The 13,305-nt window shown below is 36.0% G+C and overlaps 1 protein-coding gene across 7 annotated transcripts in view; it reads right to left on the bottom strand.

Moving 5' to 3' along the window:
* The window catches only part of NFIA (nuclear factor I A), a 465,394-nt gene that overhangs the window by 215,531 nt on the left and 236,558 nt on the right, over positions 1 to 13,305 (bottom strand). The window lies entirely within an intron of this gene.

Here is a 13,305-nt window from a genome sequence, read left to right as displayed (position 1 = left end):
TATTATTATTATTATTATTATTATTATTATTATTATTATTATTATTAATAATAATATTCTAATTTTCCATGGAATTGCTTTGAAATAAAATAATATATAAAAATTGAATCAGGTAACATAGAGCCTACTGAATGTTATGGCAGGTGTCTATACATGTGCAATGTGAATGTTTTATTGGGGTCCTAGGTGTTGGAACATATAGGACCAAAGTTTTGCGTTAAAACATATCTGCTTATTATTTCCTTGCTAACAATGATCCATTTCATTAAAATACCAACTGTCTCTCTCTCTTCAATAACTATATAGTTATCTTATTATGTGCAACATGGTTGTTTTATATTTTCCTTATTATATACTATAAAGAATACAATTAGCCTGCCTTAATTCTCTTAGTTATTGTTTTTGGTAATTCTACCAAAGGGCTAATGTATTCAAACCTGTACAATGTACCTTCAGAAAAGAGTTTAAAATAAGACAGTGACCAATGGATTCTTTTTATTATGGTATAACACTTCAACAATGAAAAAATATTAGAATTCAGGTCAGGCCTTTCAATTCAGCACAAATAAATTAACAGAAAGCTTCTACTTACTTTCTATTTCCTGTTCTGCACTAAGTCACATATAAACAAAGAACAAATAATCAAAGAATATCTGAAAAGAAGAAAATTTTGTGTGGTATGCTTCTTTCAGGGAGCATTATTTCTTCAATATAATATTTTTAATAACAACTTTGAAATATAATACCAGTTTCTTGTTTCTATCAAAAACAATTCTAGATGAGCCAGTCAAACACCTTCTACTTTTTGGTTAAACATATGTACAATTACCAATTATGGTGTATAGTTTTCCATGAACACAATGATCTTATTAACTAGTAACACAAATTATACCCGTAGATTTATTATGATATCATACAATTAATAACTCCACACTGCAGAATAGATATTAATATTGGAATAAAGGTACAACCAAGGAATGCAAGTCAAAAAAACCATTCATGTCTATAAGGTAAAAGGTAAAGGTTCCCCTCACACATATGTGTTAGTCATTCCCGACTTTTAGGGGGCGGTGCTCATCTCCGTTTCAAAGCTGAAGAGCCAGCGCTATCCGAAGATGTCTCCGTGGTCATGTGGCCGGCATGACTAAACACCAAAGGCGCACGGAACGCTGTTACCTTCCCACCAAAGGTGGTCCCTATTTTTCTACTTGCATTTTTTACGTGCTTTCGAACTGCTAGGTTGGCAGAAGCTGGGACAAGTAACGGGAGCTCACCCTGTTATGCGGCACTAGGGATTCGAACACTGAACTGCTGACCTTTTGATCGACAAGCACAGCGTCTTAGCCACTGAGCCACCGCATCCCCTTTTCATGTCTATAAATTCAGACAATTGTGCAAAGTACAAAATAGGCAACAATGAAGAAATACTAGATCATTATATTTCTTAGAAGATCAACAAATTACAAATGGTTGAATGACTAATTTAAGAATTCCATTTAATAATTGAGTTCCATAATTTTAATTTTATTCTTTTCATGGAATAAAGAATTGATTTTTATTCTTTCACTAAACATGGCTCAAGTCTGTCAGGCAGTCAGAATCTGCCAACTGCCTAGAATGCTCAAGACATATTGTTTAATGTTTCATATTCCTCCAGCAAGTAGCACAAAGCTATTAGTGGTTTGCCCTGCTAAAAGCTCAGCAGTGGGCATAAACGAATTTAAGATGCAATTTAAAAAGGGAATGCTGGAACACAATGTAATGCAAAGTTGTGCTTGTTTCAAGATGTCTAAACTCTGACCACACCGTCAGTCTGGCAAAAGGCAAGGAAGAGGGGGAGAAAGTTCCCTATAAAAAGTTCTCACACCCTCTTGGCTTAAGAGACGGTGGATATTAATCCTCACCCTGCTTGCTTAGCTTCCTTTTTGTGGTCAGCTGAGAAGCTGTGTGGTTGGTCTGAAGGAGACCAGTCCCATTTTTCTACCCTGTGTTAAAACAAGAGAAAGTTAGTCTGTTACACAGTGAATAAACCACAGACAACCCTCTGTACTGCTGCTTTTCCTTGAAATGTGGCCTGCAGCTATTCGGCTTTCCCAAAAAAGTTTTAATTCAAATCATACACAGCACTGCAAGCTGCCACGTTTCCAAACGTACACATTCCTTTCTAATCTGTGCTCTTCAAAAGTGACAGATTCTGTTTTCACTGATACCCAGACTAAATGCAATGGCCAGGATCCAAAGACTTTGTGAAACGAAGGTCATGTTTTCACTGAGAAGTGGTAAGTCTACACTGTGGATGTCCTTTGAGCTGCAGGTGGGCCATTTCCATTGAAAATATGAACAAATTTCCCCATATAGTGGAAAAATGGTATGTCTAGGAGAATGAAAAGAAACCTTTTTTTCTTTATTTTCTATTTTTTAATCGAAAAACATAAATCATGAAAGTTCTCAACCTAAATTCTGGAACTGTACTGTTTAGATATTGGTTTTTCATTTCAGTGAGAATGAAGCATATCATGAATCTAAGGTTACTTTGAACGTGTTATTCTCAAAGAGCGGTTTCCCAGGATGCACTGCAAAGGGATGAAGCAGAAGTACAATCTAATTTTGGATTTTGGAATATTATGGGAAATGGCTGGTCACCAAAAAGCACACCAGTATATGTGCTGGTCAACAGCATACATACAAATATTGAGAAGAGTCATCTTTAAACTTTCTAATAATACTATAGAGCAGGGGTCCCCAAACTCTTCAGTTCATTCACTCGTTCATAAAATTTCAGATTGCTCATCAACTCACAAACATTTATGATATGAAAGTAACAACAATAATGGATAATTCTATCACCCCTTAAGAGTCAAGAATGTTCACTTTGGGAAACCCTGGTATAAAAAAATCTTAGGGTGAGATGCCAGCCCAATCGTTAAAATTTGTAAAGTAAATTACAAGTTGATAGAATGTGGAACCAACCAACTGTCAACAAACTGTGGCAAAGCAAGCTGTGATTTAGGACTACATGTAATCTCCATGTCAGTATGAGTCTGTTGTAAAGAAAAGGTCATATAATCAGCTTTTGCGACCTTCTGACAAGCAAATTTAATGGGAAATCCAAATTCACTTAACAACCATGTTACTAACCTAACAAATGCAATGCTTCACTTAACAACTGTGGCAAGGAAAGTCATAAAATGGGACAAACTCACTTAACAAACGTTTCACTTAGCAACATACATTTTGGGCTCTATTGTGGTCGTAACTCAAGGAGTTATGTGCATGCCCATTTAGTTTTTTAAGACTGCTGTATTACTGGAGTCCCAAGGAGGCATAACCACTCCAAGGTGTCCATGCTGCTGTAGAGCTTGTATAATACTCTACTCAGCCAAGTATTGCTACACAGGGATAACGTAGTCAATTGTCACTCTGCAAAGCTGCAGGTTAGATTAGATGGGTTGGACTGGACTGGACTAGGTAACTGAGAAAGGCTGCTCAAGAGCTGTTCTTTTAGAAGTTTAATAACAGTGATGTTGCAAAATTTGCTGCATAACTCCAGCTGTTTTATTATATTTTAGAATCTCGGCCACATGGAGCAGTCTGGTTGAAACAGAAAACAAGTCTGGGAGAAAACTGACATGTAGCCAAGAGTTCAAATCTGTTCAAAGAAGTCCTCTGAATTTCACATAATTTTCACTTCAATTTTAAGGGCTGCAATCAAGAAAAGAAAAAGAAGTGGACCGGTTGCTTTCATGGTGTGGAGACAATAACTTGGTCCTTAACACCAATAAGACCAAGGAGCTTATAGTGGACTATAAAAGGAATAGATCAGACATCCAATCCTTGCTGATCAATGGAGACTGAATGGAGCAAGTAGCCAGTTTTAAGTTTCTGGGTATTATCATAAAAGAGGACCTGACCTGGGGTGCTCACATTGCAGCGCTGGTCAAAAGGCCCCAGCAGAGATTATACTACTTGAGACTTCTCAGGAAACAACAGCTGAATGAAAAATTGCTGATAACCTTCTACCGCTGCACCATATACAGAATTTTAACTTACTGCACCTGTGTATGGTTTGCCAATTGCACAGTGGCAGATAGGACAGCGCTCCAGAGGGTTAACATCATTGCCCAGAGGATCATTGGTTGCCCTCTCCCCTCTTTGGAAGACCTTTATAGCTCCCGCTGCCTTAAGAAAGTTCAAAACATTCTTAAAGATCCATCTCATCCTGGGCAACCTTTTTTTTTTTTTTTTTTGATCTATTACCATCTGGCAGACGGTACAGGATAATAAAAACAAGGACAAATAGGCTGAAAAACAGCTTCTATCCCAGAGCAGTAACGATTCTACTGTATAGTGCAATATTAATGCAATATCAGGGGTTTTCAATTCAATTGTATAGAATGCGAAGGATGTGTGTTTGTGTTTTATTTTTATAGTTATAATCAGTGGTGGGATTCAGCCAGTTCACACCACTTCGGGAGAACCAGTTGTTAACTTGCTGAGCAGGTTGGTGAACTGGTTGTTGGAAGAAATTATTAGGGCAGAGAACCGGTTGTTAAATTATTTGAATCCCACCACTGGTTATAATGTACATTGAAGATGGCATTTAATTTCGTTGTATGAAGTGCAATGACACTAAAGTAAACTAAACTAAAAAATGGGAAGAAAAAGAGTTTTAAAAAAGCAAGCTCTAACTTTTATTGTTTTATGCTAGTCAGTGAGCATACTATTGCAGAAAATCAAATACATTTTTGTTGAAGTTTTCTAAACTTTTCTCTCACTAGTACTCATCTGGTGTTCTGATATTTGAGAGGAAAGTTAAATGGATAACTATTCTATTTTTAAAAATAAAATATAATGACTTTTAATAGAGGTCATATTGGCTACCATAATTAACCTGGACTCAAATTAAGAGATATATAAATGATGGGTAAAGGCTTCAATCATATCATTAAAATTATTATGCACAGAAGACTAGGTATATAGAGTAAACCCACAAATTTATGGGCAATAAAACTCTTTTTGACATAACGCTGACATTTTTTCACAAGAAAAAGTAAGGGCTGAGAGTTCTGCTCATGAGTTTGGTATTTTTTGTTGTTTAGTGCATTTAGATCTTAGTGGACTTTTTCCTGTTGTACAGTAGACCTTTAATCACTAAGTAGAATAAATATTGGTAATATCATCCTCTGAGTACCTAAGCATTAAAAGATAATTATTATATATCATTTTTTTCTCCATGAATTCTGGGGATTTATACTGTAAAAAACCTAAGCATGATTATTTTCCCCCATTGTTTTAAATTCTGGAGTTTTTACAGCTCAAATTCAATCATTCAACTCTTTTAAAATTTCCCTGCATTTTCTCCCAGCAAAAGCTCTTGTAGAAGCCTTATCCTCATCATAAACTGCCTACAATAAAAAGTTCACCATAGGGTACAAAGTCCTATAGCATACAACATAAATTGCAATCTATTTTGACCAAGAAAACAAAAGCATTTTATAGAATTATCTGGATCTTGTTATGGGAGAAGCAGCATTGCAAATTCCTAGAAAAAATATGTAATTCCTCTCATTTCATGACCAAGCCCACAAGAATAAAAGCAGTATTTCAATCTATTCTGAGAAAGCTACATGGATTAAAATTTTAAAGGTAATTTCTTACTTTCAGAATTACTAACTTTATACAAACCACTTTTCATCTTAAGAAAATGCATTACCAAATTCATGAAGAGAAAAACTACAATGGTTACTGTAATATCAATTTGGTGGGGTTTTTTTCACCCCAACAACAATTTTAGAGAGAGTATTTTAAAAAAAGTAAACTCACAGTTTGATTCATAACTAAAATATTTTCAGAAACCTACAGCTTCAAATAAAATAGGGTCAAAATATAAGAAACCTTATTATTGCTATTTAAAAACTTATTTTACAATAGGAAGATGGGACAATGTAACTGCAACATAATCAGCTTATGTCATTTACTATAATTTGTCAAAGGAGGAGCTGGATAGAGCAGAAAGATTAAAGGTTTAATTTAATTTAATTTTTTTTATTTGCTTCAGGAATTTTAATAATTTTAAGTAGCTGCATTGCTTTAGGTCCTTATTAATAGCCTACAACCTACTGATGTGTAATTCTGACCTGAACACAATGAACAGGTCCCCTACAATTCTCATATCTATAAATAGATTACATATTAATAGTGCTTGACACCTGTTGTGTTTTCTAGCTGCCTCCTTTTTAAAAGATCACTTATATGTTGCATTTCCTTTTCTTTTAAAAACAAACTATGATGTGTTATTACCAATAAAATAACACTGAATGTAATTTTGACAAGAAAAAATTGTTTCCTTCAAGTTAATAAATTTTAGGCACGCCTTAGCTTAAAAAAGCATGATAAGTGAATATATCTGAATGTAGGGTATTCATTCATCAGAAAAACGCTCTGTCTTCAGGATTCAATTCAGTTCCCAATAAAAGATTTCGGACAACAGCTCAGTTACTGGATTGGGACATATGACAGAGGTTCAACCTGGACATTCAGCATTTTCCAAATAATCATCCAATAATACACACTTCCACATAATACAACTTCCTTCAAAACATTTCCATTTTTGCTTCTGGGAGACAAAACTACTAAAAACCATTTTGGTTCACGGCAGTCTTGTGATAAATTGCTTCTACATTCTTCACTGCAGCACTTGGATGGCAAGTCCCAGCAAATCATTCACTGTAAATAGAAACTACAGTTGGCAGTCACAAAACTAAATCTTTTCCTCCCTCTTTCTTTTTTGATCCTCTTGAAAGTTACTTTATATAACAATTTTAGGGAAAACTGTACCCATTCTTTTCAGGCTGTCTCTATCTCAAGGTCCCTACAATAGTGTGAAAATTAATTGTAATGGGTTGTAAGAGTAACCTTGGGGAAATGGAGCAAGAGTCACAACCAAGACAACGATCACACAAAAGGAATTTGAGTCCAAGACAGAAAATGTAATTTGAGAAAGCTTCTCAGGCCTGAGCCTTTCTTTTTTTCTTGTAGATGAAAGGGAGGGAAGAGAGAAGCACATACAGACTTGCAAGATTCTGTTATTGTAAACTTATAATAAAATAATTAGCATTCATAAGTTTAGTTTCCTACTCAGGTCTACTTTGAAGGGCACCCTATTGAAGAGGCAGAAGGATTCAGATTCATGTTGGTTCCATCATTTAGAATCCAATTCGGATCTCTCTCAAATCAACATACCACAGGTGAGAACAAATTCTCCAATGCATTGAGAAAAGGCGTGAATAAAATTCAAACCAGATTTAGAAAAAATGCATTCTTTGTCCAGAAGCTGGTTAAAATAAAGAGAGCTAGGATGTTTAAACATAGGTACATGTTTTTCCCATGCTTAGATAAAAGCAGAAAGCCTTATTAGAGTGAACTATAAAAAAATAATGAACAATACAGCTCTAGGATTGTATAATATACTATCATCTCCAACTATCCAGTTAACTACTGTGGTGTCCTGTGGCAAAGAAAATGAATGTTCCTATTCAAAAGGACAATGTAAAGATGCAGCAAGAATACAGGACCTCATCCAATTTCCTCTGGCCCATTAATTTATTTTCTTCTGTAAACACAGAGAAACAACTTTTTGTAAGAAACACCAACTTTTTTTTAAGATCAATGAATTTCAGCACAGGATCAACACCAGTAATTGTCAGAAGATCCAATTAAACTGATTTATTGCTAAAAGCCTACCCACAAGAATCTTCTCAACTAATGGTCAGCACTTGGTTTGAGTTAAGTAAGGGTCAATGGCATTCAAGAGAGGGGGTTGAACTAAGTTTGCTTGTGGATACATAAGAATCCCCCTTTTCACTCTGGCTCCCAAGATTCTGCCATTCCTTCTCTTACCTCATTCATCTTCATCATAGGATGTTTCAGGATTAGAGGTTTCAAAAAGTGCATAAAATAAAATGTCTACCATGAATAACCATTAAAATTGTTGGGGGCAATATGCTGACTCTGTAAACCGCTGTGAAACACTGTGAAGTGGTATAGAAGTCCAAGTGCTATTGCTATTCCCATAAGTGACATACCCTTATGTAATGGGAGAAGATATAACATAACCAAGGTTGGTGTTCTTGGTCACTGAGCCTGGACATTCTTTTAAATACTTTCAAAAAGATGCCAAAACTACCAAGCCTACTAATCTGCCTGATATGTATGACATAAGAATAGATATAACCCAATAAATACGTCTATTTATAAAAGAATTGAAGATAGGGAAAGTGTTTTCACTGCACTTCTCTTACCAAATCAGAATCCATTCCCCGTATCAGTTGTGTAAACTGCGAAAGTTTAGGAAAAAAGTTAGTCAGGTATTTGTCATGTTGCAAAGCAGTATTATTCCTCTCAGAACTTTCCACTACTCTTCAGTGGACAAATAAAAAGGCAATCACTGTATAGGTTTAAACTAAGCTAAAATCACTAATAATGATTGAAATTTATTCATAAATCAGTGCAGTATGCTTTCTCATTCTTCTCTAGGCAAGATACACCCAGTCATGAGCCTAGGAATGCAAGTGTTTTCCAATACTGTGGCCATATTATTTTCAATTGAGTGCTGCCCTCCAATATCACATTAGCTCATGTCCCATAATCATGACTGGCAATTCTTCAAGCTATCAAGAGGATTATTTTCTCTGATACAAATCCCATGGTCCTAGGAAGTGGGCCCCTTCACCTTAAAGGTCTCCAAGAGCTTCTTGATCTCTCTTATCGGTGAGTGTTTTTCCAGAACAACATAAGCCTAGCTTTCGTCACTTTCCTCTCCCTTCCCTTGCAGGGAGCAACTTCCTGCAGACATCAATGTAGATCAGGAGTGAGCAACTATGACAACTTCAGAACAACCTGTGGACTTCAACTCCCAGAATTCCTGAGCCAGCCATAAATACACGCCCACTGTCAAGCATCCAAATTTGGATCATGTGACCATGTGGATCAGTGGTGGGTTCCAACCTGTGTTACCACCGGTCCTTTTCGCACACGCGGTTTGCGCGCGATCGCCGCGCCTATCAGCTGGGCTAAAAAATGACAAATAAAGGTAGGTATAACGTGGGGGCGAGCGGGAGGGCCCAGCTCACAGTCATAGAGAACCGGTTCGCTGACGTCACATCATCACCACTACCAGCTCGCCCGAACCGGGAGCAACCCACCACTGATGTGGATGCTACAACATTGTAAATATAAAAACCTGTCATGTCAATTTTTTTCAGTGATGTTGTAACTTTGAACAATGAATAATAATAAATAATAAACAAGCAACAAATAATAAATGGTTGTAAATTGAGGACTACCTATAATGTGGCTTTAGCTTTGGGTTTCCTGAGCAATGTTTCACCAGATATACAGATATTACCTGTTGTATAACAGGTAATACCATTTTTATGAAACTTGAGGTAATTTAGAAGTTGATTTAATATAGATTGGTAATTTCTCTGTTAAACAAGGCAGTTGTTAAGTCAGTCATGCTCCATTTTTTGATATTTTTGCCATGGTTCACTAGTTGCTAAGTGAATCATGTGGTCATTAATTGAATCTGGCTTTCCCCATGACTTTGCTTGTCAGAAGCTCCCTAGGAAGGTTGCAAGTGACAATCCCAGCACCCTAGGATGCTGCAACCCTCGCAAATACACTCTGGTTGCCAACCATCCAAAATTTGACCACATGACCATGGGGATGCTGCAATGGTCCTAAATGTAAAGAATTGTCATAAGTCACTTTTTTCAGTGCTGTTGTAACTCTAAACTGTCATTAAATGAATAGTTTGAAGTTGAGGACTATGTCTATTATTTATTTATTTTTTAAAAAAAAACCTACATGGAATTGTTTATACTCTGACATCACAGAGTATTTTCTAATGGGATTTATATTATATGCCGTAATCTTGGAAGCCACTTCACTAAACATAAAATGAGAAAAAGGATATATAAAAAGGAACAGCCAGCATAGCAGCCATACCATGCTGATTCAAAGGTAATGCAACCATCGGCATGCAAAAACCCTGGATCTACTTTTACCCTCCTTCGTAGATTACAGATTAACAGAAAAAAATATGATTCCTACCTCTCTCTTATGTACACACTTATTCAGAAGTATACAATGTGTGCCTCAGTGTGAAATGTAAACGCTCTTCAAATATCTATGTGCCTAGTACAATTCAAACACAGAGGTCCAAGCATAATAGTTTTATTGCACAACCATAATTCATGCCTCCTCCTTAACTGTCTTATCATGAGCTTTGGAAATAACAAGAACAATATTTTGTGCTGTGTATTTTTAGTACAGAACTCTGTGCACTGCACTTTCACTGACCTTTGTAGCACAGACCTCCCTGGTAATGGTGTTAATTCCATTTTCAATACAGGGTAAAGTAAACCATGTGTCAAAGCTAGACAAATGGCATTAACTTTGTGCACACTTACACAGGAGTCACTTCAAACAAATACATTTGGGAAAGAATGAAGCAGACCTGAACAGGAAAGGAAAACTTTCATGACATTTAGAGGGATTGTCCAGGGTAAATTTAAAGGGGTAGACTGAAATCTACTTTGTATGAAGTTTTCTCCTCCTCCTCCTCTTCCTCCCCCTCCCTGCAAAAATTACTTAGGAGGTTTTTAATAGCCATGTAGTGCAGTGCTTTTATCTCAACAGTGCTATCAATACTATGGTAGAATATTCATTTGATACTAAAACAAAGGAAGATATCAGCTAATAAAATATTATAGTTGGGTCTTGCATAAACTATCTTGCCTTCAGCAGACTCCTCTGTGTATCAGGCAGTTCTTCTTAGCTCTAAAGAAGCCATCCCTTTAAAATATCACATTAAATGTAAATGTTTAAATCTTAATATATATATATCCAGGTATTTCACTCTAAAACATATGGTACAGGCCTCAATTTTCTTACTCTGCATAAACCACCTCTTTAGATCTAATATTTTAACAAGCAGTATCATTGTAAACTTTAGCCCCGGTGTTTATTTTGATACTTGTATTATGGTATTACTGTTATCTATAAATCTTACTTCAATAGTCTGGTTCATTTAGGCTGATTTCATGCATCACAATGAACCATCTTTTAACATGACATACATGATCTAGGATAACAGTTAGGCTTCTGTGGTCCCCTTTCATCTTTCATCTCTTAAGGGGAAAAAATCCCACTAGAATGAATTTTTCTGTAATAATGGTATCTACAAGTTTCCCGTTTGAATGACAAGGACAGTTATGACCAACTAAAATACCAAATTTTCTAAATTCTCTGCCAATTGCTCATACTGGTTAGGGCTGAATCTCGTTTATGACTATCATGTTGAACCATGACTCAGCATGTCTGAAAATGTAGCTACATTCTAATACTTTTTGAATTTTTAGATTAATTTTGGACTATGTCTAAATTATTTTTCTCCGTTTTCACAATAGAGGTGGATAAGACTCAAAAGAAAGTATATGCGTTAACTGAGAATATAAACTAGTTTATGGTTATCTGAATTTAACAAGAGCTAAGTTTCCTTCTCAGCTTCTAAAAATTCATTTGTGAATTAAATATGCAATATATCTAATTTCCTGTTATTATATTGGAGCCACAGGGGGAAAAATTCATATGATCTTTTAGAACATTGTTGTTTACTTAATTAATATCTTCCCAAGTATTCTCAACTATAGCTACTTACAGAGTAAGCCCACATTCAAAGCAAGGCATGAATAATTCAAAATTTTCAACCTTGTTATTTACAAAGATGTCAAGTTCACACACTGTCAACACTAATAAAACTTTCAGCCTTCTCAAACCAAAGACCTCCCTCAATTACTGTGTTCATCCTCTCAAAGAATCCAAGGCAAAGACAGAGCTTGATAGTCCTTTAGTGAGAGAAGAACGTCTGCAAAATGAGCTTTGTGTTGGTCCAAGAAGAGAATATTTGCATAATTAAGACTTCCCATCTTTCACACAAATATCTACTCCATATTATAAAGATGGAGAAGATGAAATGCCATATCAAGAAAAATACAAAATAAAAGAGCAGGCTAAAAAATACACAAATCTCAAACAAGAGTACAGTTATTCATATTATAAATTATGGTTGGCACTAGTGGTAGTAGCAGCAACAAATCTCATTATCTTTTCCTTCTGAAGGTAAAGGCAACACAAGTTTTAAGAATTTCCCACTCTGTTGGCCCATCACAATACATACCATTGAACACTTTTAGCTCAATAACAGAAGATGTTCCTTATTTTTTTAAAAAAGTGAATACATTCCTTGCTACTCTGATTATTTATTATTATTATTATTATTATTATTATTATTATTATTATCATTATCATTATCATTATTATCATTATCATTATTATCATTATTATTATACTATTATTAAAAGCCAAATGATTTCATCATGGTGAATAAGGAAATAATATCATGAATGTCATAGATCAGTGGTCCCCAACCTTTTTATCGCCGCGGCCCGCTGAGCGCGCGCAGGGGTGGGGGCACGGCCCAGGAGCTTTTGCGCACGGCCCATTGCGCATGGCCCAGGAGCTTTTGCGCACGGCCCAGGAGCCTTTGCGCTGCAGCGTTCATGTCCCCCGGCCGCTGCGCGGCCCGGTGCCAGGTACTCCACGGCCCGGCACCGGTCCGCGGACCGGGGGTTGGGGACCACTATCATAGATGACCCTAGGTAAGCTTGGTTGGGTTTATCATCCTGCTGCAATGGCTCCATCGTCAAATATCAAAGAAAGTGTGCTCCACAAATATTGAATTGGCCTTAGTAACCAACAAATCTTTCTGGTTGCCCTTGAAGTTGACCCTCCCATGTCTCTAAAATATTCTCTGATGTTAGACCAAATTTAAACAGATGTTACGGTGCTTCTAGGCAACTTTATTGGTATTTATTACTTCAGAAATAAGCAAGATTTCTGCTGAAATCCAGAGATACATCCTTGATGTACATTACGCTTCAGGGCATTCTGCAATATGATTTCAGCTGATAAAACACTATTTGGCTTCAGTGCTATCCTAGCTTACATTAAAACAGAATGCTCGCCTATGTTTCACCATTCAAAATATAAGGAAAAAATAAATTAGTCAAATACAATAAAAGAATCAGTAGTTAAAGCTTAAAACGGTGCAGCTAAATCAGTTACAACACAATAGTCAGTAATAGCCAAATCAGTTGCATCTTGAGAGGCATTGAAACTATCTATCTATCTATCTATCTATCTATCTATCTATCTATCTATCTATCTATTGACAATTACAAC

This window comes from Pantherophis guttatus, chromosome 3 (genome assembly GCF_059756535.1).
Source record: "Pantherophis guttatus breed Tessera chromosome 3, ASM5975653v1, whole genome shotgun sequence".
Taxonomy (NCBI): Eukaryota; Metazoa; Chordata; class Lepidosauria; order Squamata; family Colubridae; genus Pantherophis; species Pantherophis guttatus.
This window is presented reverse-complemented; position numbering and strand designations above follow the sequence as displayed.